The following is a 21,209-nucleotide window of genomic DNA, read 5'->3' as shown; positions in this document are numbered from 1 at the left end:
CCCTCAGTCCCTCATCTATGAAATAAATGGCTTGGGTAAGTCCTTTGGACTTTGACACACCTTGTTTCTTTGGACTTAAATGGAGTTTACTTCACAAAACTGAGTATCACATTTACCAATGTTTTATGTTTTCTGCCTGGGTGCCTTGCATCTTAAGAGTGGCCTATTAACACAGCTTTCTCTCTTCTTTCATCAGCCTCTGAGCTGAAAGATCTGCAGTCACACTGGGGAAAATAACCCCCTCCATACAAATGCATTTGGCCATATTCTGCTGAGCCACCTTTCATGTTCACAGAGCAACAGGAATGGATATGGGACAGACATAGGAATGACTTCTTGATTACAAGGATAACAGGTACAGGTTGGACCACCAGCTTCCTAAACACACAAGGCTATACCAGGGCTCTGCAACTATTGGTACGGTGCCCCTACTCACATACTTTGATATCCCAAGTTGTTACTGCCCAGCTTTTATGTCTTAGTTTCCTCCAAGTGGGTTGGAATCTGAGACCTGACCAGGGTTCTCTACAATCTAAAGTAGAAGAGGGGAACCTCTTCTATTCTTCCAGGTTCTGTGGACACTCGGTTTGTGGCAAATAACACTGAAAACCAAACATATTTTCTTTATCTTGTTTGGAGAAAAATCCAAGTGGTCAAAGCAAATAAGCTGGGTATGAGAAGTAGGAAGAGAGAGAAGAAGGAGGGAGTTGAGAGGAAGCAGGATATACTTCAGGGATGACAGTTCTAGGGATCCTCTGAAGGAAAACAGTCTGGAAAATGATGACAGACTCCAGAGTTCTGGTATTTTAATTCACTGAGTTATCTGATTAAAATGATAAGCAATACTAAAAGGTCCAGGAATTTGTCTGGAATGGCCTTTATATCCTAAGAAATTACAAAATATGAATATGCTAGCATTCACCCAGTAAGTGATGACTGGGAGTTGCTCAGCGAGTTTTCTGGATATTTGTGGGGGCTATAATTAGTTATATTATTAATAGTACGGCTTCCAGCTATCAGGAAGTACCAATATTCTCCAAATAATGTCTTCAGTCAGTCTTAGAAATTCTACCACTGGTACACTGCTTTGTGACACAAAGCTTTCTGGGCAGTCATAAAAGAGTATCCACCAATGGAGCAGTAACATTCCAAGTTGTTGCCAGTCAATGGTACTTAGCAAGCAGGTGTACCATCTTCTTTTTCCCCCAGTGTTGCTGAGGTGTGGAAGCCGAAAATGTGTCTGCAATTGGCCCCTAAGGGTGACAGGCACAGGCACCACCTAGTGGAGGAAAATAAACCAGAGAAGGAAGAAAACTGGCACTATTGCCAACTTCACAGTTTTGTCTGAGGACAGCCTTGATGAGGATTATAGAATCCTAGGAAGTGTCTGTAGAAGTGTCCTTAGTGAAGATAATCCCTATGCTACCACAATGTTCAGATGTGAAAATTGATTCTGAGAGGGAAAGTGACTTGCCTAAAGTCACACAGCAAGCTAGTGTCTAGAACTGACATCTCCTAGCTCAAAGCACGTTGCTCCTCCTTTTGCGATACACCGTGGACTTCTCCAGAAATCCTCAGGCCTGCTCATAGGTCTCTTCTCCAATGCTACTCTCAGTATGGCTTCCCTTAACCAATCTTTTCAAATCTTACTCCTCACTCCTCCGGCATCCCCACTCCCACACAGCATTCCTAGACTTCCTTCTCAACTCTTTCTTTATAAACATTCACCTGACATTATGAGATATATATGCTTACTCATTTATAGTCTGTCTCCACCTTCTCCCCAACACCCACTGCCCAGAATATAAACTCCCTGAGGGCAGAGATGTTTCTCTCTTTTGTTGACTACTCTGTCCTCAAGGCTTAAAACTGTACCCAGCACAGAGCAGAAACTCAAAAGATACTTGCTGCATGCTTGGGCAGAAATAGACAAATTTTACCTGGTCTCTTGTTCTTTGTTTGCATGTCTGAGATTATTTTTACAATGAGCAGCACTGTTTTTTTTTTTTTTTTTTTTTTTTTTTTTTTTTTTTTTAATGACACAATAATGGTTTATTGTTCGCCTTTCATTTAGTTTTTTAAATTTTTAAATTTTTTTAGTTAAGTGACAGCAATAACTCCTTTCCTGAGTTTAATGGGAGGAAAAGTAATCCTGCTTTTGCCAAAAGAGATAAGTATGTTCTAACTCCTAGGTTATTGAGGTTTAGAAATAAACGTGGCAATGGTGGCACCATATACTGATATGAGTAACATTTGCTGGGTTACTGCATGGTCTAGATTCCATTACTAAGCATTTTCCACATGGAGGCCCAGTTAATCTTCAAACACCCTACAAAGTAACAGCTAGTATATCTGCACTTTACAGAGGTGGAAAGTGAGCTGGAGATACTAAGTAACCTTGCCCAAAGGTCATGCATACTAGCAGGTGCCAATAGTCAGGATTTGACCAGGCAAGTTTGATTCTGAGTCCAGGTGATCCAACCATTGCAAAATAGTCCTCAGTACACGTCTCCCAAGTCACTGCCCCAGGTCTAGAACGCTCTACTAGAATTGCTCTCAGGAGTTAGGGATGGAGGAGAAATAAGGAATCGAAAAATGGGAACTAAGGGTATGTGGACCGTGAGTATATGAGTATGTGTGTGTGTATTGTCACACATACTTTGGCCTGTCATACACTAGCAGATCATGAAATTCTCATGAACGAGCCATGTTCAATATGTAGGCAGCCATACGCAAATAATTTCTCACTCCAAACTTTTCACTCCAAAGTCTATTGCCAGAGTCCAAGTCTTCCACTTGCCCCTTCTCCCATGCTCCTCCTAGGCTCCCTCTTACTTTTATTCCCCTCAAGTTCTCCCTGGATATCATTTTCACTTGAGTTTGCAACTGTACAGAGAGGAGTGGATGGGGAGCTCTCAGATCTGAAGCCTGGGTGCATCACCACCTCAGTTAATCTTGTGCGGACCTGGGAGGTCCCTAACCCTCTCCTAAGTTGGTGTCTCCGTATTTGCAAACCTTTCAGGTCACAGAACATTGCAGGAACTGAGGACTTCACTTCCTCCTGCGGCTCTCAAACACTTTAGTATTTTAACTTTGTATTATGGGAAATCTTCAATGGCACACCAAAGCATGAACAAAATGTATTAAGCTCCAAGGTTTAATCACTTCCTGGTTCTCGACAATTGTTGGCAGTCTGCTAATCTCTCAGTACCACTACCCCAGAAAACCTTTTTTTTTTTTTTTTTTTCTTTTTTTTTTCTGGAGCTTTTTAAACAAATAAACAAACAAAATAGACAAAATTATAATTTTACCCACAAGTACTTCACTATGCATTTCTAACAAATTAGGATCTTTAAAAAAAACATAAGAACAATATTATGTCACACCTATCAAGATTAACAATAACTCCTCAGTGTCAGTCCATGTCCATTTAAACTCTTTGTAATGGAGGAACATATTCCTTTAAACAGAAGCTTGTAGAATCACACAATATAAGTGGGATAAGGTGAAGGGAAGGAGAGAGACAGAGTCCTGCCGTTCACCCTTGTCCCAGAGGCGCCCTACGATTGGGGGGCACAGTTTGAAAGTCCCTATTTTACCCCTGACCCTCTTTTTGCATCCTGAGAACACTGAGGTCCAGAGAGAAGCGGTAAATAGTCAAGGTCATAAAGCAGTACGTGGCAGAATTTGGCAGACTTACGAAGTCCCACTGTGGTCTGACCTCAGCCAACAGCTTCGCCTGCCATTGTCTCACCTGGTTCCCATGACAGCCCATGAGATGGGGACATTGAGAGTAACCATCCCCCAAACCCTCTCCCCCAAGGCCCCAGTGGTTAAGTCAGAGACCACAGGTCACACAGCTCAGAGGAAGCCAAACCAGAACCTGAACTCTGACCTCCTAATTCCCACTTATAGATCTTCAAAAAAGCTAAGGAACTTACAACTCAGTTCTCAGCTGCTGGTGTCAGAATCACAGTTGAGCATTTCCAGTAACTGCATCAAGGCAAGAAGCAGAGAAGCAGAGCTCTTACTGCCGTAAGAAGAAAGTTAGGAGAACCTTAGGGAAAGGGAACTAAGTTCCAGAGAAGGGGCAGCTGGTGAGGAGAGAAATAGATGCCTACTGGATTCCTGAGCCCTCGGCCATAGGTAGATAAGATACAAGCTGCCCATAGAGGGAGTCCTCCTACCTCTGGTACGTGGAGATTTTCTCTTTTCCTTATTGGAGACACCTGCAGCCAGTGCTGGTTTTACAGTGATCTCAAGGTGAGGGGTTTTGAAGTAATAGGAACACACATCTTTCTAAAGAACTAGCCCAGGGCAAAGTGAATGGTGAACGCCTCAGAGCTGGGCTTCCCTTTCTTATAATCCTTCTTCCTGTTCAAAGAGGCTTCTGTCTCCAAAACTCCGAGAGATTCATTTGACATCAGGCGCATCCTGCAAAGATGGGGACCACCATGGTCCCACAAAGGAATGGCACTGGAAAAAATGAAATGTCAGGACCTGTGGCACCCAGGGGTTTGCAGTGAACAGCGGAATTCAGGATGGAAGAGGGGTCCTTCAGAGTTGGGGCACCGGAACTTTCCTAAAGGCTTAGCTACTACCCAGCTCAGTAAGCAGGGAACATCACTTCCCCTTTGGGCCTCTGCGGAACAAGGGGATGTCAGACTACATTGATTACTTTCACTAGTGGTCCTTCAACATTACTTGAGAAGGTTTTGGGCCAACCCGTTCCCAGGCCAACCCCAGACCCACAACATCAGAATCCTTGGGGTGCAGCCTGGGCAAAGGATGTTTTAAAAGCTGGTTATTCCAGGTGCAGCCAGGAATGGGAAGTGCTGGACCAAATGATCTCTCAGACTATCTAGAGGGGACCACCTGTGAATACCGTTTAATTTTGTGTGGCCCTGGTACTCAACTTCCTGTTGCACAGTGAGCTGTTTGACCCAGATGATCACCGAGTTCATGTCCAGGCTGGCCATACACAACCCATACTCCCGAGTTCCGTATCTACGGACCTCAATTTTGCCTTCCTCTGTGCAGGCAATAATGGGAGGTGCTTTCCCAGGTTTCACAGCCTTTATCACTTCTAGTTGTTCACTGAGTGGCAGCTCAAGGGAAGGTGAGAGTTTGGGGAGCACCTGGGGAAGGAGCAAGAGGTCGACAGTAGACCTGTATGGCTTCCTTTTTTGGAGGTGCTTGCTCTCTCTGAATGCTAACTCATTTTCCTGTTAACAGGTTCCAGTGGTTCTGGGCCTCCTTTGGCTCTTATTACCGAGGGGTCATCCTAGCATGTCAAAGAGGAGAAGATCAAAGTGAAAGAAAGGTATTTGAAGGAATCTAATTATTCCCCAAGATACATTATTTACTCTAGAGAGACTCCCCAGCAACTCAAGAAGGGAAGCCCTACAAACAGTCCCCACTTTTTGAAAGCCAAAACCGGAAACTGGAAAAAGAGATGCAGCTACTTCCTAGATCTGGCTACCCTTGACTGAGTCCCTGATACAAGTTGACACTGCTCTGGGTACTTTTTGCATGCTTATTTCATTGAAATATCCTGATGTCATTATGCCCATTTTATAGATAAGTAAACCAAGGGATAGATGGATGAAGTGACTTGACTCAAATCACACAGCATGTAAGAGAAATTCCAGCCTGTCTGTCTGATAATTTGAATGAAGTCCAGAGAAGTCAACTAGCTTGCTTGCCCAAGGTCACACAGTTAGTTAGGGGCAGAGATTACACTTACGTAAGCTGGCTACTAAAACTGAGTTCTAACTATTACAATATTCTAGATCCCAGGTAGGACTACAGATATTGGGAGAAAGCCTTGTTAATACATGGACTCCTAGCCATGTACTTAAACCCAGCCTTCATTGTTACAGCAATGCTGAAGTGGAGAAAATGTGGGCACTCTTTTATGAAGGTTGGGTGGATACTAGGTAGTGGGGGCTGCAGAAGGGAAGGAAAAAAAAAAGATTCCTGGGAGTAACCAGCACACTTAATCCAGTCCAACCATTAGAACAAAAGAAAAAAGGCCAGCCAGCAGAGGTGCTGGGTGGGATTCAGGTAAATCCTTTTCTCTTCCTGAGCAGGAATTCCGAATCACTAAGGGAAGGGGAGTGGGACAGGGGTGGGAGGAGGGCAGTACTTGTGGGGTCCACATTTCACTTATCTAACAGGTCAGGAGAAACTTTAACAAGATTAACTGCTGCTCAAGGCCTCTGCTCGATGGAGCAAATTGAGTCTTTTGTTTTCCTTTTCTTTCGAACTGGAGGGGTGTTGGGGGGGCAGTTGGGGGATGAGGAACAGGGGTCTGGTTCCTCCTGCCTGGTGTGGTACAAAAGCAAAGGGATGTGTCAGAAACAACCCCCCATCCCCTGACTTGAAAAGGAACCCAAATTGCTATGCATGAAGGCTGAAGGCTGTGTGTGGGTGGTGGGTCCGTGTGGGGTGAGAGGTGATGGTGTTTATGAGACACATTCTCTCAGCGGTGCAGGGGGGCAAGGCCTGGAAGTCAGATGCCAGGGATTAAATCCTAGTTCCTGCCTCTGAGGAGCTGTGTCATCTAGCACATGCCCCTCCCCTCTCTGTGTGTCTCTCTCCCCATTCGGCCAAAAGGGAAACTGGCTTGGGTAACCTCTGAGGACCCTTCTCACAGTAGCCTTAAAGGATTCTTCAGTCCTGAAGACCATCCACGGGTGGACCCTCCAGAGAATCCTACACACAGGCACTTTCTAACTTTGGCTTTGTTTTTGCCTGCATAAGCCTTTCCTTTTTTTTATGTATTAATATATATATTCTTCTCCTTTCTTTTCAGAAAAATAAAAGGCATGTTTTCTGAGCTTCAGAAGCAAACTGCTCCTTCGCTCCTTCCCCCGTCTCTCCGAGCGCCTGTCTGAACTGGTGTCAGTGAAGTTTGAACCGGGGCAGAAATAGCATCCCGGGCGGATCTGGGAGCATAGCCCGCCTACCAGGAGAGGCAAGGCCTGCCTCTGCCAGACGACAGACCCGGTTAACAGCACCGTAAAATTAGACCTTTACGAAACCCAATTGAATCCTGCAGCAAAGAGTGATGTAAGGCAGCCTGGCCTGACAGCAAGACAGCAACTCTCTGCCTGAAATAGCAGCGCGGTCCCTGCTGAGCGATGACTGCTCTCTCAAGATAGGTGACCAGGGATTCCTAGGAAAGTGGCAACGCCCAGCCAGAGAAAGCCAGCAGAGGTCAGGCAGCAAACTGGGCACCTGAGGTCGCAGCGAGAGGGTGAGCCTTAGCACCGGATCCTTGCTGCCCACCTCGATCCTGGCTCTCCCAGCCCAAACTTACATGAAGGAGGGAGCTGAAAAAGTACTTCTGCAAAGAACCTCTGTTTGTTTGCTTTTTAATTCAAGGAGAAGCAGGTTCTTTTTAGTCCAACAGCCTGTACCATGTGGAGGATATGCAGAATGAGCCTTTTCTGGCTCAGAGCCAGGTGTTTACACACCGCCAAATCTGGCTCCAACTCAACTAGGGGAGGGAAAAGAAATCCACCAGAATCCTCAGGAGAAAAGCTCCTGGCTTTCTGGTGCTACACGACAGCAGCGCTTTTTTTTTTTTTTTCGTTTTGAGAGGAATGTTATTTCCACACATAAAATGGACCAGGCATTTTATACAAGCAATAATAACCTAACGTCCCCCATCCAATTAAAGTATTTTACTGCAACAATCTTTGTGTGAGAGAATGAATGAGTGCTCAAGAGAATGCGTGTGAAGAGAGGCTGCCTGTCTGAATTATGGACATTTATAAAGCAGTCTCCTGTGGAATCCCAGGTGTTTTATATATGTGTGTATATATGTATATACATGTATTTATGTAGACACACTTACATAGCTAAAATGCATTCACTACCCTTTCACTGATGATGCCTGCATAACCCTGTGCTCTCCTCTCTCCAGGGAATGCCTTCCAAATCACTGGTATGACAGGTAAAGACTAGGAAAAACCAGACCTACAGATTAAAAAAGAATCACCTCCAAGCAGCAGTCTCTTGGCTTTTTCACATGTTTGGAAAGAGAACTCAATATACTACAGCCCTAAATTATCACCATCGTCATTATTATTAAGGATAACATCTCCTCTGTTCCAAATTAGACCCTCCTCTGGGTAAACAGGGCTTGCGAGTTAAAAGTGAATGAGTTCAGTTTCCTTCTTCTTCCCGGAAAAAAAAAAAAAAAAAAAAACAGGAAAAATAGCAGGCGATGACGTCAGTTGTGGGTTGTTGGGGGGAATCACTGTATCGCTCTCCTTTGATAGCTGGAAAGCGAGGGCTTTGGGAGACGTATTCTTGCGATAGCAGCAGAGTGTGTGTCTCCTAAAGGGGTCTTCATGTCAATTGGATAGTCAGTGCTACATCTGTGAAAGTCCAAGCCATGGAAAGACAGGAAGAAGCAGAATTGCCCGAAGAGCTCAGAGCTTTCCCTTCTAAGAAAGTGTGTGTGTGAGGGGGTGGGATCGCAAAACGCCTTCACACGTTTCCTGGCTGCAGTGAAGGGGGAACCCCTACTCTCACTTTAAGACGTCCCAGGACATGGCAAGATTGTTTGTGCAGAAAGGGAATCTCCCAGACAGAAAAGGCAAAACTTTCCTTCTCTCTTCCAGCGCCGCCCCCACCTCCGCTCCCCAGTTTTATTAAAGGCATTTCCACAGATTTATTTAGAGGGGGAAAAATGGATGCTGGAGCATTTCTAAGGTTTGTAATCCTCGCAAAGTGTCCGGTTTCACTATAGGCTTTGCTGTGGAACAGCGAAGGGGAGAGAGGGAGGTTGAGGAGGGAGAACTCAAATTCATTACGGGCTCATAAAGTTCCAAATGAGAAAAGCGCCCCGTTTCGCAGCCGCGTCTGGGGAACGCTGGCGGGGTGTGCATTAGGAAGGTCTCGTCCCAGCCCCGAGTGACAGGCAATGGGCTTTAAAAGCTAGGACACAGGATGACGGGGAGGGGGTGAGGGTGAGTCCCAGAGGCAGGCTTCAATCAGTGAGCAACTTTGGGGCACTTCGAGGACTTCTAAGTCCTGGCGATTACGACAACCTTGCCCTTGCCGGCTTTCGGGGGAATGGGGCCTAATGTAGGGGAGTTACCCCTATTGAAACGTCAAAGGAATCAACGGTCCCCAAGTCTCCTTTCACAAGCATCTCAATTGGGTCATCCTCCCTTTGATCCCAAACGGAGAGAGTGCATCTGACCATTCGGAGCACGGGTTATGTGCCCTAGGCTCTCCGGGAACCAGCCCTCACTGGCCGAGGGTCCGCGGGGCCGCCAGGAGGACTTCCCAGGTTCCTCCCAGGGATCGGGCAGCGACGCCTTCCGAGTGTGCCCATTCCACTGATGGGGCAAAGTGAGGCTCTCAGCTCGCCCGAATGTCTCTGCAACGCTCGCAGGGCAGCTCCCGCACAGACACGCCCGCAAGCCCCCGACCCGCCTGCCACCAGCGCCCAGACACCCGCGCGCTTCTGGGGCCGCAGGGATGGTGCAGCGCCCGCCGGGGCGCCCTCGCCTACCTGTGATCACTGCCGGAGACCTCTGGCCCCCTTCCGCTCGCAGCCACACTTGCAGCGTGAACGCGTCCCGGGGCAGCTCGAGGTCGGCCCGGAGGCGCAGCTGCTCGCCTCGCCCGCTGAAATAGAGAGCCCGGCTCGGCGGGGCTCCTCGGCGGCGCCCCTCGCCTCCCGCCTTGCTGCCGCCGCCGGACGCGCACGGTCCCAGGCACCGCCCGCGGCGCGGGCGCGGCGGCGGCGAGGCGCGGCGGCCGCGGGCGCCCGGGTGGCGCAGGGTTGCGGGCCGGCGGCGGGGCTAGTGGGCGGCCGCCCGCGGCTCTCCGGGCCCGGCGGGACGCTCGGCCGCCGGCATCCAGCGCGGCGCTTAGCAGCCCCAGGTGCAGGCACCAATCCAGGCCGCATGTCCGACCGGTTCCCCCCGCCTTCCCCCTGCACCGCGCCCGGAGCTGCACAGCCTTTAGCTCGGCGCTCACTTTCTTCCTTCTTCACCCTTCTGGGCGAGCCTTCCACTTGTCTTTTTTCTTTTCTTTTTTTCTCGCTTTCCTCCTCAAGTGTGTGCTCCCCTCCCCACCTTGAAAAATACAGCCAACTCTCCTGGTTGGCAATGTAATTTCTCTCCCCGCTCCTTTATCTGTTATTTTCCCGCCTAACAGCTGGTTGGCCTTACCCTCTTGTTATTCATTTTATTTTATATGATTTCTCTCTCCTAAAAAATCGCTCCTCTAAGGAGCTGATCCGCTAATTCCCTCCCCCAAAAGATGCTCTAATTTATTTATTTTTGCCGTCCCTTATAACACAAGCCACAGCCACCTTCTCCCCCCCAGTCCCCCCCCCCTCCTCCTTCTTCTCAAAATGAAGTGAAGAGAAAAAATCCCTAGAAGAGAGTAAAGCAAGCGTATGCTTAATCTGCTCCCCAGCGGCTCCACCTTCCCAATTGAATGAGTCCCTGTTAAAACTCGGGGATCAGACTAATCAATCGTTTGGAGAGGCCGAGCTACCCAGCTTTCCTTCACTTTGCCGTTTGCCTCCTTTCCTTCGCTCCCGCTTCTCCACCCCTCCTTTTTCTTCTTTTTTTTTTTTTTTTTTTTTTTTTTTAAGAAGAACAATCTTAAAGTAAACAATTTAAATGAAATTCTGTACACAGCCCCTTACGGTCCTCCCAGGCTCTCTTCATTCCTGCTCAAAAGCACAAACGATTCCTGTTTTTGTTTTTTTGCTTTGCTTTTTTTCTCTTCCCTCACTCCCCCCACTTATTATTATTATTATTATTATTATTATTATTATTATTATTTCCGATAGCGGAAGAAAAATCTCTCTCTTCTCTTAGGATCCCCTTTGCACTCTGCCGGTAAACCTCATCCTTTTCTATAGCACATAAAGAGTCTTGAAACTTGATTCTTAGATTTTAAAATTTTCTCTCTCTCTCTGTCTCTCCCTCCCTCCCTCTCTCCCTCTTTCTCTTTTCTCACTCTCCCCTCACTCTTCTCCCCCCTTCCTCTCTCCTCTCTTTTTACCTCTTTCCTTCTTCTTTTCCCTCTATTTTTGCTTCCTCTGTCCTTTTCCCTCTCAGAATTTCCTTAAAGTTGTACAATGATGAACCATTCCCCTCTTTTCTGAGCCCCCAGATAAGGCTGGCTTCAGCTAACTCAAATGTTTCCAAAGTCCTTATGGAATCATCAGAAGAAAATAGAAGAAAGGCACTGTCCAGGACATCCGCCTTTCAGAAGCTGTAGTCCCAGTGCAACTGGGTCTCTGAATTCCCCCTAATATTCTTTAAAATACTCTGTTGGTCATTAGAAATTATTTTAAGTTTATAGGAAGAAAATGAGAGAAAAATATTGATTTGCCTAATTTTTTCAACTGAAGCAATTCAGGTCCTCTGAAATTGTTAAAGTCACAGGTAAGGATCTGACCATTTGCTGCTTTGTAGGTCTGTTTTTGAACTGGGACATACATGTAATGTATTTTTTTCTTCTTTTTTCCCCCTCTTTATAGAACTCAAAAGCTCCCCCTTACGGCAAAACAGATCCTCTTTTATTTTGTCCAAGTGTTTAATAAGTCAAAACGTGTTAGCAGTGGTAGATTACAAACTATTAATTACCAATCTATTCCAATAAGGTAGTGATAAAAATATTCTGTGTGAAGTTTGCATGTGAATAGCGTGCTGAAAGCCTGCAATGAAATTAACTCCACTAAATTGTAACTTTCTTCTCCAAGTGCTCTTATCTTCCGAGCTGCTCCAGATCTTTCTTGAGAGCTGGGAACATTGCTACAAGCTTCAGGAAGAGAGAAAACCAGGGAGGAAGAATGTTTGTTGGTGAAAGTATGACGATTTGTCGGATGAGCAAATGACTCAGACATCCCCTCTATGAAAGCTGGAATGCGATATATGCAAAGATCATGGAAGCGTTGTGAAAATGGGAGATCTCAGATTCATACCTTCCTAGTTTAGAAAGAAATTGCTCTATAGTCTTAGACTAAGAACGTTTGAACTCTGTTTCTGTAGTCATAAAATGAAAATAGCACCATAACCTAAATGTGTTTCCAGAGACTGACTGGAGAAAGAAAATCTTGGATGCACAATGTCATGAATAAAAAATTTGCCTAAGCAAATCTTTGACTTTTTGCAACTCCAAGTCATCTGTAAAAGATTGCCATTGGATAAAAAGAGAGCTATGTTGAACAACATAAATTGTATCATTCAAAATTCCCCTTCCTCTCCAATAGAGGCTGGATTATGACTACTGATTTACTTCAGTTGTGGCAATTAGGCATTTGGAAACTGCATGTCTTCCAGGGGGATTTTTAGCCATTGTATGCAGTAATTGTGAATATTCCTAGACAACTGGGAATTATTCAATTCTCAGACCAGCAGTGGGAGCACAAGATTTTTCCTTCTCATTTCCTACTCCCTCCAACTCATATCAGTTCTCTGGCCTTGAGTAAGTCACTTCAATTCTCTTCCCTTCCGCTTCCTTACCTTTAAAATGGGAATATCTACTTGGCAAATTTATTTTGAAGACAAGATATGCTTTGGAGTATAATCTTTTGTAAACAGTAAAAATGATATATGAATACTATTTGTTCTATTGTTGTTGTCAAAGACAAAGTGCTCCTCAGGTTCTTAAAGACAAACAAGAATTGAAGAGGCCAAGTTATTTCTCTCCTCTAGGAGGCAGGAAAACGAAGGGACAATGAAGTTCATGTCTTATAGCTCTTTGAGCTCCTTGATCTCAGTCCCCAAATGCATTGGGATCACTTGGCAAGACATTTCACTTATCGATTCATTGAACATACATTTACTATTTGTTTCCATCTGTCTTGGAAGCCATTCTAACCCTTTATGCATATATGTATGTATGTATTTGCTTGTTTTTAATTGAGTGCATAAAATTAGATAAAATTTAATTATCAGTTCATGACCCACCCTAACCCTTGATCTATGACTGACATTCATATATATATATATGTATATATATAAGACCTTCATATATATATACACACACACAAGTGTGTGTGTGTGTATATATATATATAAAATGTATCATGTGCTGCTGTCCCTTTTTTACTCCAACACTTGATCTTTTAGGGATGTGTTCCCTCTCTTTTAATCATTTTTAGTAGAAGAGCAATCATTTGAATGTCAGGTGACTCAGGATCTAATTCTGCTTTGTGTAGGGTCTTTAGATCTCATTCTGTTCTCATGTAAAATGAAAAAAACTGGAATCAAATATTCCTAAGATCATTTCCAGATTTGAGATATAATGGAGCCTCTAGCTATTGGAGTAAGGCAACAATTCCCATCTAGTCCTTCCATCCAGTCCCCCTCCCCAGGGATTCCTTTAAGTTCATGGGGATTTTTGTCCTAAAAGGTACTTTGACTCTGTTTCTTTACTCTTATGATATACTCCTTCGATGTTCATTTTGTTTGGTAATTACTAAAAGCATTTTTCCAGAAAGGACATAAGGTTCTATTGGAAGTTAGAACAGTAACATCAAAGTAGGGCCCTAAAGATTGATACTGATTTTAATGTGGGTGAGGGTGGTTCAAAGTACGTTTCAGAGTCACCCTGACCTGGGTTCCTATGACTCTCAGCAAATTGCTTAATTTATCTGAGTCTCTGTGACCTTACCATGGAGTTGTCACGAGGACTAGATTAGTGTGTTGCATGACATAGTAGGTCCTCAATAAATAAGTACCCTCTCTTCATTTCCACAGATCTAAATTTTAATGGCCCTTTGAGCTTTTTTCCTCAGCTTTTCTCTGGAGCCAGAGCCCTATGTATTTCTTATGTCAAGCCAGATGGATAATTCTCATCTTAGAATTCCTAAAGCAAACATCATCTGTCTCACAGAATCTGGAACTCACTGAGACAGGATCTCCCATTGTTCTTAGTGTAGTGTCCTGTTTATATCTTTCCTCCAAGATTAGAACCCTTCGAGGGTGAAGATCTTTAAAGGTAAGAATCTTCAAGGGCCAGTTCTGTCACCTGCTCAGAGAATCTTCAACTAACTGCACCCCTCCCAGAGCAGCCTGAAGGGCTCCCTCCTCTGGGCTCTTGTCGAACTTCCTCTGAATTTCTATCAGCACACCCTGAAAGCAAACTCTTAGGCATAATTACATATTGGCATGCTTCTTTTTTCCATTTGGGTCAGAGACTGTTGCATTCATATGTGTTCTTTCCCAGCTGCCCAGCTCAGCGCTGTACATAAAGATGTTTGTCCACAACCCCTGTTGAATTTAAGTATATATATTTATATATGTTGTAGAACTTCTTTATTTTCTCCTGTGGTGCCAATCATGGTGCTATGAGTCCATTAGTTTCTTAATAAACAATCAGTTTAATTTCTTTTTTTTTCTCTGCCTCAGTTTTCCCAGATGATGCATCTGTGAACACCCTGACAGATACAGTTCTTCAGTTGCTCAAGTGATGGTCATTAAAAAGAATGTAGACTTTGGAGTAGAATAAATTGGGTTCAAATCCTATCTTTGCTACATAGCAATTACAGTAACAGCTTACGCTGATTGAGTATGCAGTGTGTTCCAAGCAATATATAAGCGCTGTTTATTGGAATGATCCCATCTAATCCTTATAACAAACTTACAGAGGAGATCTAACAGTCATCCCATTTTACAGGAGAAAAAAACAACAACACTGAACTGGAGAGACTAAATAAATAGTGGAGAGCTCAGCCAATCCAAATCTAGCACTCTGTGTACTAGCTCAAGGCGATAGGAAAAACCACTTAACCTTTTGAATCTCATTTTTCATTTTTATGGATTTCATGGGGTTATCTAGAAGATTAAATAAGACGTGGATATCATGTTGCACAGTGATGAGTACATATGTCAGTGGTGTTGGATAAACATTAACTTCTTTACTTCCCCCCAACAGTACTTTAGTTGTATTAATTTAACATATATACTAGAGTTGACAATTGTAATAATCACACTAGCAGTCATAATGACTGCCTCATGTTAAGCACCCACTATGTGTTAGACCCTGTACTAAGTTTTTAACTTCACAAGACTAGGAGGTAAGTCTGAATCCAGTTTATCTGAATTGCCCATAAATTTTCTATCTGTCCTTCTGTCTTCTTAAATCATATGAAAAATAAATTTACCCACAGCCTAGAGTAGTTTTCAGAATCTCCAAGATCCTTCGGAAACAAAAATTAATACAGTGATTTACTTATTGCTGTTCTGAGGTTAGAGCCACACAGAAAGAGAGCTGGTGATCAGATTGTTTGCCTGTAGGGAGTAGGTAGGGGGTTGGGAGTCAGGGACTTCTGAAACTAGAAGTGAAGATGGCGACCTCAGGATGTTTTCCTCTGTATGTTTTTGAAACTTTTGTGTCCAGTGGTGGTTGGCTTAGAATCAACTAGAGTTCTCTCTTAACCTTCCTGCAGGTTTAAGACTAGGAAACTAAAATAGAAAGGTCTGCATTACAACCCTGGTCCTTTGACTCATGCCAAGGTGCCCTATTTTGTTAATCTCAGGTGCCCAAAGCATTTCTTATGCATAGAATTTTAATTAAAGATGAAGACCACTAATTTACACTGCATGCTTTTAAAAAATTGCAAAAAGGCATATTATTTAATAAATTTCATTTATTATTCCTTTAGTAATAATAATTAGGTATGATTTAGTATGACACACTATTCTGATTGGTTACATATATTTAATTTTACATTCATTTAATCCTCAAATTATGATCTGTAATGTTTCTTATTTTCCTCAATCTTTTCAGATTAAAACAGTGAAGCTGAAAAGAATGAGATTTTTAAAAAGTTGGTGAGATTCCATGACACATTTGAACCAAGGCTATCTCTCTCCAAAGTTCACATTCTCAACTGTTTGGCTGGCCTGCCCCTAATCCACCTTTAATCTTGCTATTGTTTTAAATTTTAATCAGGAAAATATCTCAATATCCCCCGGAAGAGGAAGCTTTGTGAGAAATCAGAAATGGGCCATGGTGGGCATTCTCTTCCTTCAGTGCATGTTGCAGTGTTTTGTTGAGTGGAAAATGAAACGTTTGATAACCCCTTCTGCTTAATTCCAGGACAAATGTATCTTGTGGTTTATTTGAGAGGAGGCCTTGAGTCATATAATGGACAATGTTTTCAGATCTGTTTTTTTTTTTAATTTTCTTTTTTCAGAAATTGCAGAATCTCTGTCTAATTGGCCAGTTTTACATCAACTGAGGTTGAAAACGTGCAGTTTTTCTTCAGTGAAGACCTTCTCATGGGAAACTAATTCAGCAATGCTTTGTGATGAGCTCAATCTACAGCAATTGAGAATAGCATGACTTGCTGAGTCCCTTCTCTGTGCCGTGCGTGGACCTAACCTACAGCCTCACAGCAACTCAAATAGGTAGGTTTTGCTCTGTCTGTTTGAAAAGATGGGAAACTCAGGTTCAGAAAGAGGCAGCAATTTACCCGGAATCACCTAGCCAAAAGATGTATGTTCAAAGTAGAACTCTAACCTATGTGCTTTGACTTCAATCGAGTGCAAATATCTTCATAACATTGTTCTTGATGAAACATTAAAAGAAATCATTCCTAGAGGATTAGTTTTTATCCCTGTCTCCTGTATTTTAGATTTATACTCCTGTATTCCTTTCTATGCCACACTTCAAGCTTCTGGAAGATGAGACCTGAGTCTTTTGCCTTTTGCAACCTCTCATGGGATTTACCCTCTGTGTTTTTTGTTTTTTGTTTTGTTTTGTTTGTTTTTTGAGATGGAGTCTCGCTCTTGTCACCCAGGCTGGAGTACAGTGGCAGGATCTCAGCTCACTGCAACCTCTGCCTCCTGGGTTCAAGCGATTCTTCTGCCTCAGCCTCCTGAGTAGCTGGGATTACAGGTGCCCGCCACCACGCCTGGCTAATTTTTGTATTTTTAGTAGAGATGGGGTTTCACCATGTTGGTCAGGCTAGTTGTGAACTGACCTCAGGTGATCTGCCCACCTCGGCCTCCCAAGTGCTGTGATAACAAGTGTGAGCCACTGTGCCTGGCCTACCCTCTGTGTTTTATACTGAATAGGAGTTAAGTGAACATATGGTGAACTCTGTGAAACTTCCATAACCGTTAGCTATGTCTGACTTCCAGAATTTTGCCATGTTTCTCCCACATCTTAGCTTGAGTCCTACAAATTCTTAAAATTCATTTGAAGAAAGTCCTGACTCTTTCAGGAAAGTTTCCTTATACCTTCCACCAGTTGGAATTAATCTCTCCCTCTTCTGAAGCTCTCATGCCTAATCCCCAAGCCATTGAGCCAGCACTGTCATGCACAGCCTTATGTTGCTACTTAACTTGTCACGTGGACATAACCTTAGCTAGATGGTATATAAAGACAATGTTAGCTGTTAGTATCTGACACACCAGCTCATGGTAGTTTGTGTGTGCGCGTGTGTGTGTGTGTGTGTGTGTGTGTTTAACAGAAAGTGCTTTACAACTTGTTAAATCTAACACTCTTGATTCACAAATAAAGATCCACAGAGGGGAAAGGACTCTCCCAAAGTCACACATCCAAACCATCCCAAAGTGAGAATTTCCTAACCAATATGCTTCCTACTAAAATGCTGCTTCTGTTATTGCAGATGATGATAATTCATTTATTTATCAATAATTATTTATCAATTGTCAATTATGTGCCCAACAATATGTTAATGCCTGGCTAGCTGACTAGCATGATTTTTCATTCTTAAAATTATTATTAGTATTGTTATGAATAGTGGACATTTATTGGTGTTTTTTGGGGTGAGTGTTTATACATTACATTATTTAGTCTTTATAAGAACCCTAGGAGGCAGGTAATATGATTATCTTCATTTTATAGAGAAAAACATCTTTAGACTACCGCATAAATTTGCAACAATCAAAAACCAAGTACAATTGGCTCCAAAGTTCATATTTCTTAACCTTTAAGATAAACTACAGCAATGAGAAATTTGAAATTTCCTTCATGATAACTGGAGATTTACTGTGCGGTGCCTCAAGTCAGTCCTTAACTTCACTGATAAAGGGAACCAGCAGTGGCCAGCCCTTCAAACTTAGGTCCATATGCGACACTATTACAATGAACATTGAGAGAAAGCATCACATAATCCTGGGAGCATACAGACCCTGGATTGACTTGGACCATGCATAAAAACACTAATTTTATTTTATTTTTTCTTTTAATTTTTATATTTTTATAACTTTTATGTTCAAAGGTACATGTGCAGATTTGTTATATAAGTAAATTGTGTGTTGCAGGGTTCGATGTATACATTATTTTGTCACCCAGGTAATAAACCATAGTACTCATTATTTTTCGATCCTCACCCTCCTGCTGCCATCCACTCTCAAGTAGGCCCTGTTGTCTGTGGTTCCTTTCTTTGTGTTCACATGTATCAGTGTTTAGCTCCCACTTATAAGTGAGAACTTGCAGTATCTGGTTTTCTGTTCCTGTATTAATTTGCTTAGGATAATGGCCTCCAGCCCCGTCTGTGCTGCTACAAAAGACATGACCTGATTTTTTTTTTGATGGTTGCATAGTATTCTATGGTGTATATGAACCACATTTTTAAAATTCAGTCTACCATTGATAGGCATTTACACTGATTCCATATCTTTGCTATTGTGAATAGTGAAACCACTAATTTCAAACAGTTAATAAATAATAATAACTTTCGACAGTGGCCCTAGTTTATGGAGATTACGTTGTGCTCCTCAGAAGAAAGGGAAACTTAAACTTATTTTACATTGTCATGTTGAGAAATGATTAGCTCACACTTGGATCTGCTCTTGCAGTGTTCAGTAAGGGCCATGGGAGAGACTAGACTGATTGAGCAACTCTAATGGGACTCAAGAGTCCAGGCTCCGGTCTTACTTCTGCCACTAAATTCCTGTGTTGCTTTAGACAGATCTTTTATTTTTCTCTTTGAGAACATGCCAGGACTTTGGGAATGGAAACTGATATGGTTCCTGGTCTTATGGGCAACAGATAAGCCGTAGTATAGCTGTTCTCTGGGACCACTGTCCTTTCTGTTCTATAGAATCAAAGCCCTTTCTGATTGGTTGGTTGTCTATGAACTGCACAGTATTAAATGGCTCTAAACATTACCCACTTTCCTATACATTATTAAATGACTCTGAACATTACCCCATGTTTATACACAATTTCACATCTTATTTTATAGACTTGGTAATTTCCTTCCTGATTCCAATGATAATCCTGTTAAGACTTCCAGATGATGTGCCCACTAAGAGTCCTTCCCATTCAGTTCTTACCTGATTCCCATCAGCACTCTAGAGTCATTCTGTATTACTTCTGAACACAGTTCAGGATGGTAATCTAGGTCTTGAAGTTCAATGGGCTATGAGTATGAAGCGGTTCTCTGGACAACAGCCTTACCCAGCCCATCAGGTTTCAACCTACCAAATTATCTCAACACCTTTCTCAGACTACCTGGTCACTGTCATGCATAAGTTCTCAAAGGCAGTATTAACTGATTTTTATGTCCTGCATCATGATATTCATCATTTATAGGGGAGAGAGTGAACACTATCAACCCAGATAGACAAGTGGAGAAACCATTGGGTGGTTATTACCAGTCAAGTTACTCAGCATCTTCATGAGAAGTCGGTTAACAAACTCTTGTGGGTAGAGAAGCAAGATTGGAGAGAAATGAAAAGTTCCTATGCCAGGAACAAAAGTTCCTCCCTGCCACACACTGGCTAGGTTTGAATCCTGACTATATGACCATGTGTGAGAGACTTAACCTGTGAGTCAGTTCACTCACTGATAAGATGAGAGCAGTAATAAGAAGATCTGCTGTTTAGAGTTTCTGTGAGTGTTAAATGAATCAGTATTTACTAAGTATTTGGGGCTTGTCTGGTACAGCGTTATCACTCAAGTAATGGAAGCTATTTTCATTTTAATAGTCTTTCTACTGAGCTTTCTACACTCCTTAGTGGCATCCTCAGATAAAAATGAATGTAGCATTTTTCTACTGACTGAATAAATGTTTATCAATCACCCACTGGGCACCTGGCAACAGGCTAAGTGTCAAGGATTCAAGTATGACCCACGTCTTCATTAACTCACCTGTCCAATAATAATACTAATAAACGTATACTAAGAATCACTAAATGTTGGGTGCTGCATTAACCTAGTCAATCCTCACAACAAAGTCCTGAGTTTGTGCACTCCACTCACTTTTCAGAGAAGAAAATTGACCAGAGAGGAAAAACAACTTATTCACGTTGTTAAAATATGATACAGCTACAATTCAAACTCAGGCAGTTTGAGTCCTGTACCCACCACTTAACCACTTTGCCATATATTTCATTATAAAAGCAAAATATTAAATAACAACAACAGCAAACTGAGTATGATAGAAACAGGGATTGGGATGGGACATACTGGGGGACCTCTGAAGAAGAGATTGGGGAGCCCAGGGTAAGCACACAAAATGAGTCCAGAGGACTTTTGTTTTGTCTATATTTTGTCTTTTATATCCACAATGAAAGTATATTTAAGCATAAATTTTAGTTATTTAAAAAATAGAAAAATACTTAAAGATGAAATAGCAACACAGGCTCTTTATATACCCAGTCTGCTTTAGAGTTTGCAAAAGGCTTTCTCTTTCATTACCTCACTGAAAATTAGGACCTCCCTCCAAAGGGGTGAAACAGCAGGAATCTTTATTAGCCCCACTTTAGAGATGAGAATCTTGAAGCCCAAAGAGGGGAAGGAGTGTCAAGTGACTGACCTAAGATAAAACAGAAAAGAGGTGGTGAGCCTAGGATTTTTCATGTGAACATTAATTCATGAATTGACTCCATCTTGGCTGGCTAATTCAAGTTCCCATTGCTGCTAGACAGTAAAATTGATGATGATGATGATGGCGATGATGTGCCAATTAAAATTTCTATGGTGCTTGCTAAGACAATGCACACTGCTAAACTTTAAAGCATCAAACCTTCTCATCACCCATTTGAAATAAGCACAATTCTTAGCCATGTTTTCCTAATGGAGAGCCTGGGGCTTACCAGCAAAAGCTGACTGACTCCCTGGAGGTTATGGTAGGGTTTCAGCCAAAGTCGTAAAAGCAAAGAGCCTTTGCTTTTACTACTTTGCACTAACGCCTTTCTTGCCAGTCATCAGAAAGGAGAAAATAAACCCACAGT

General features: G+C 42.8%; 1 protein-coding gene across 1 annotated transcript in view; it reads right to left on the bottom strand.

Moving 5' to 3' along the window:
• The window catches only part of PAPPA (pappalysin 1), a 254,934-nt gene extending 244,988 nt beyond the window's left edge, over positions 1–9,946 (bottom strand). Inside the window, exon 1 of the mRNA XM_017856267.1 lies at positions 9,536–9,946. The gene's annotated coding sequence lies outside the window, so the exon portion shown is untranslated. The remainder of the gene's footprint in view (positions 1–9,535) is intronic.
• Positions 9,947–21,209: the final 11,263 nt, after the last annotated feature.

This window comes from Rhinopithecus bieti, unplaced genomic scaffold (assembly GCF_001698545.2).
Source record: "Rhinopithecus bieti isolate Rb0 unplaced genomic scaffold, ASM169854v2 scaffold_42948, whole genome shotgun sequence".
Lineage (NCBI taxonomy): Eukaryota > Metazoa > Chordata > Mammalia > Primates > Cercopithecidae > Rhinopithecus > Rhinopithecus bieti.
The sequence above is the reverse complement of the archived record's forward strand: the minus strand, read 5'-3'. Positions and strand labels throughout refer to the sequence as shown.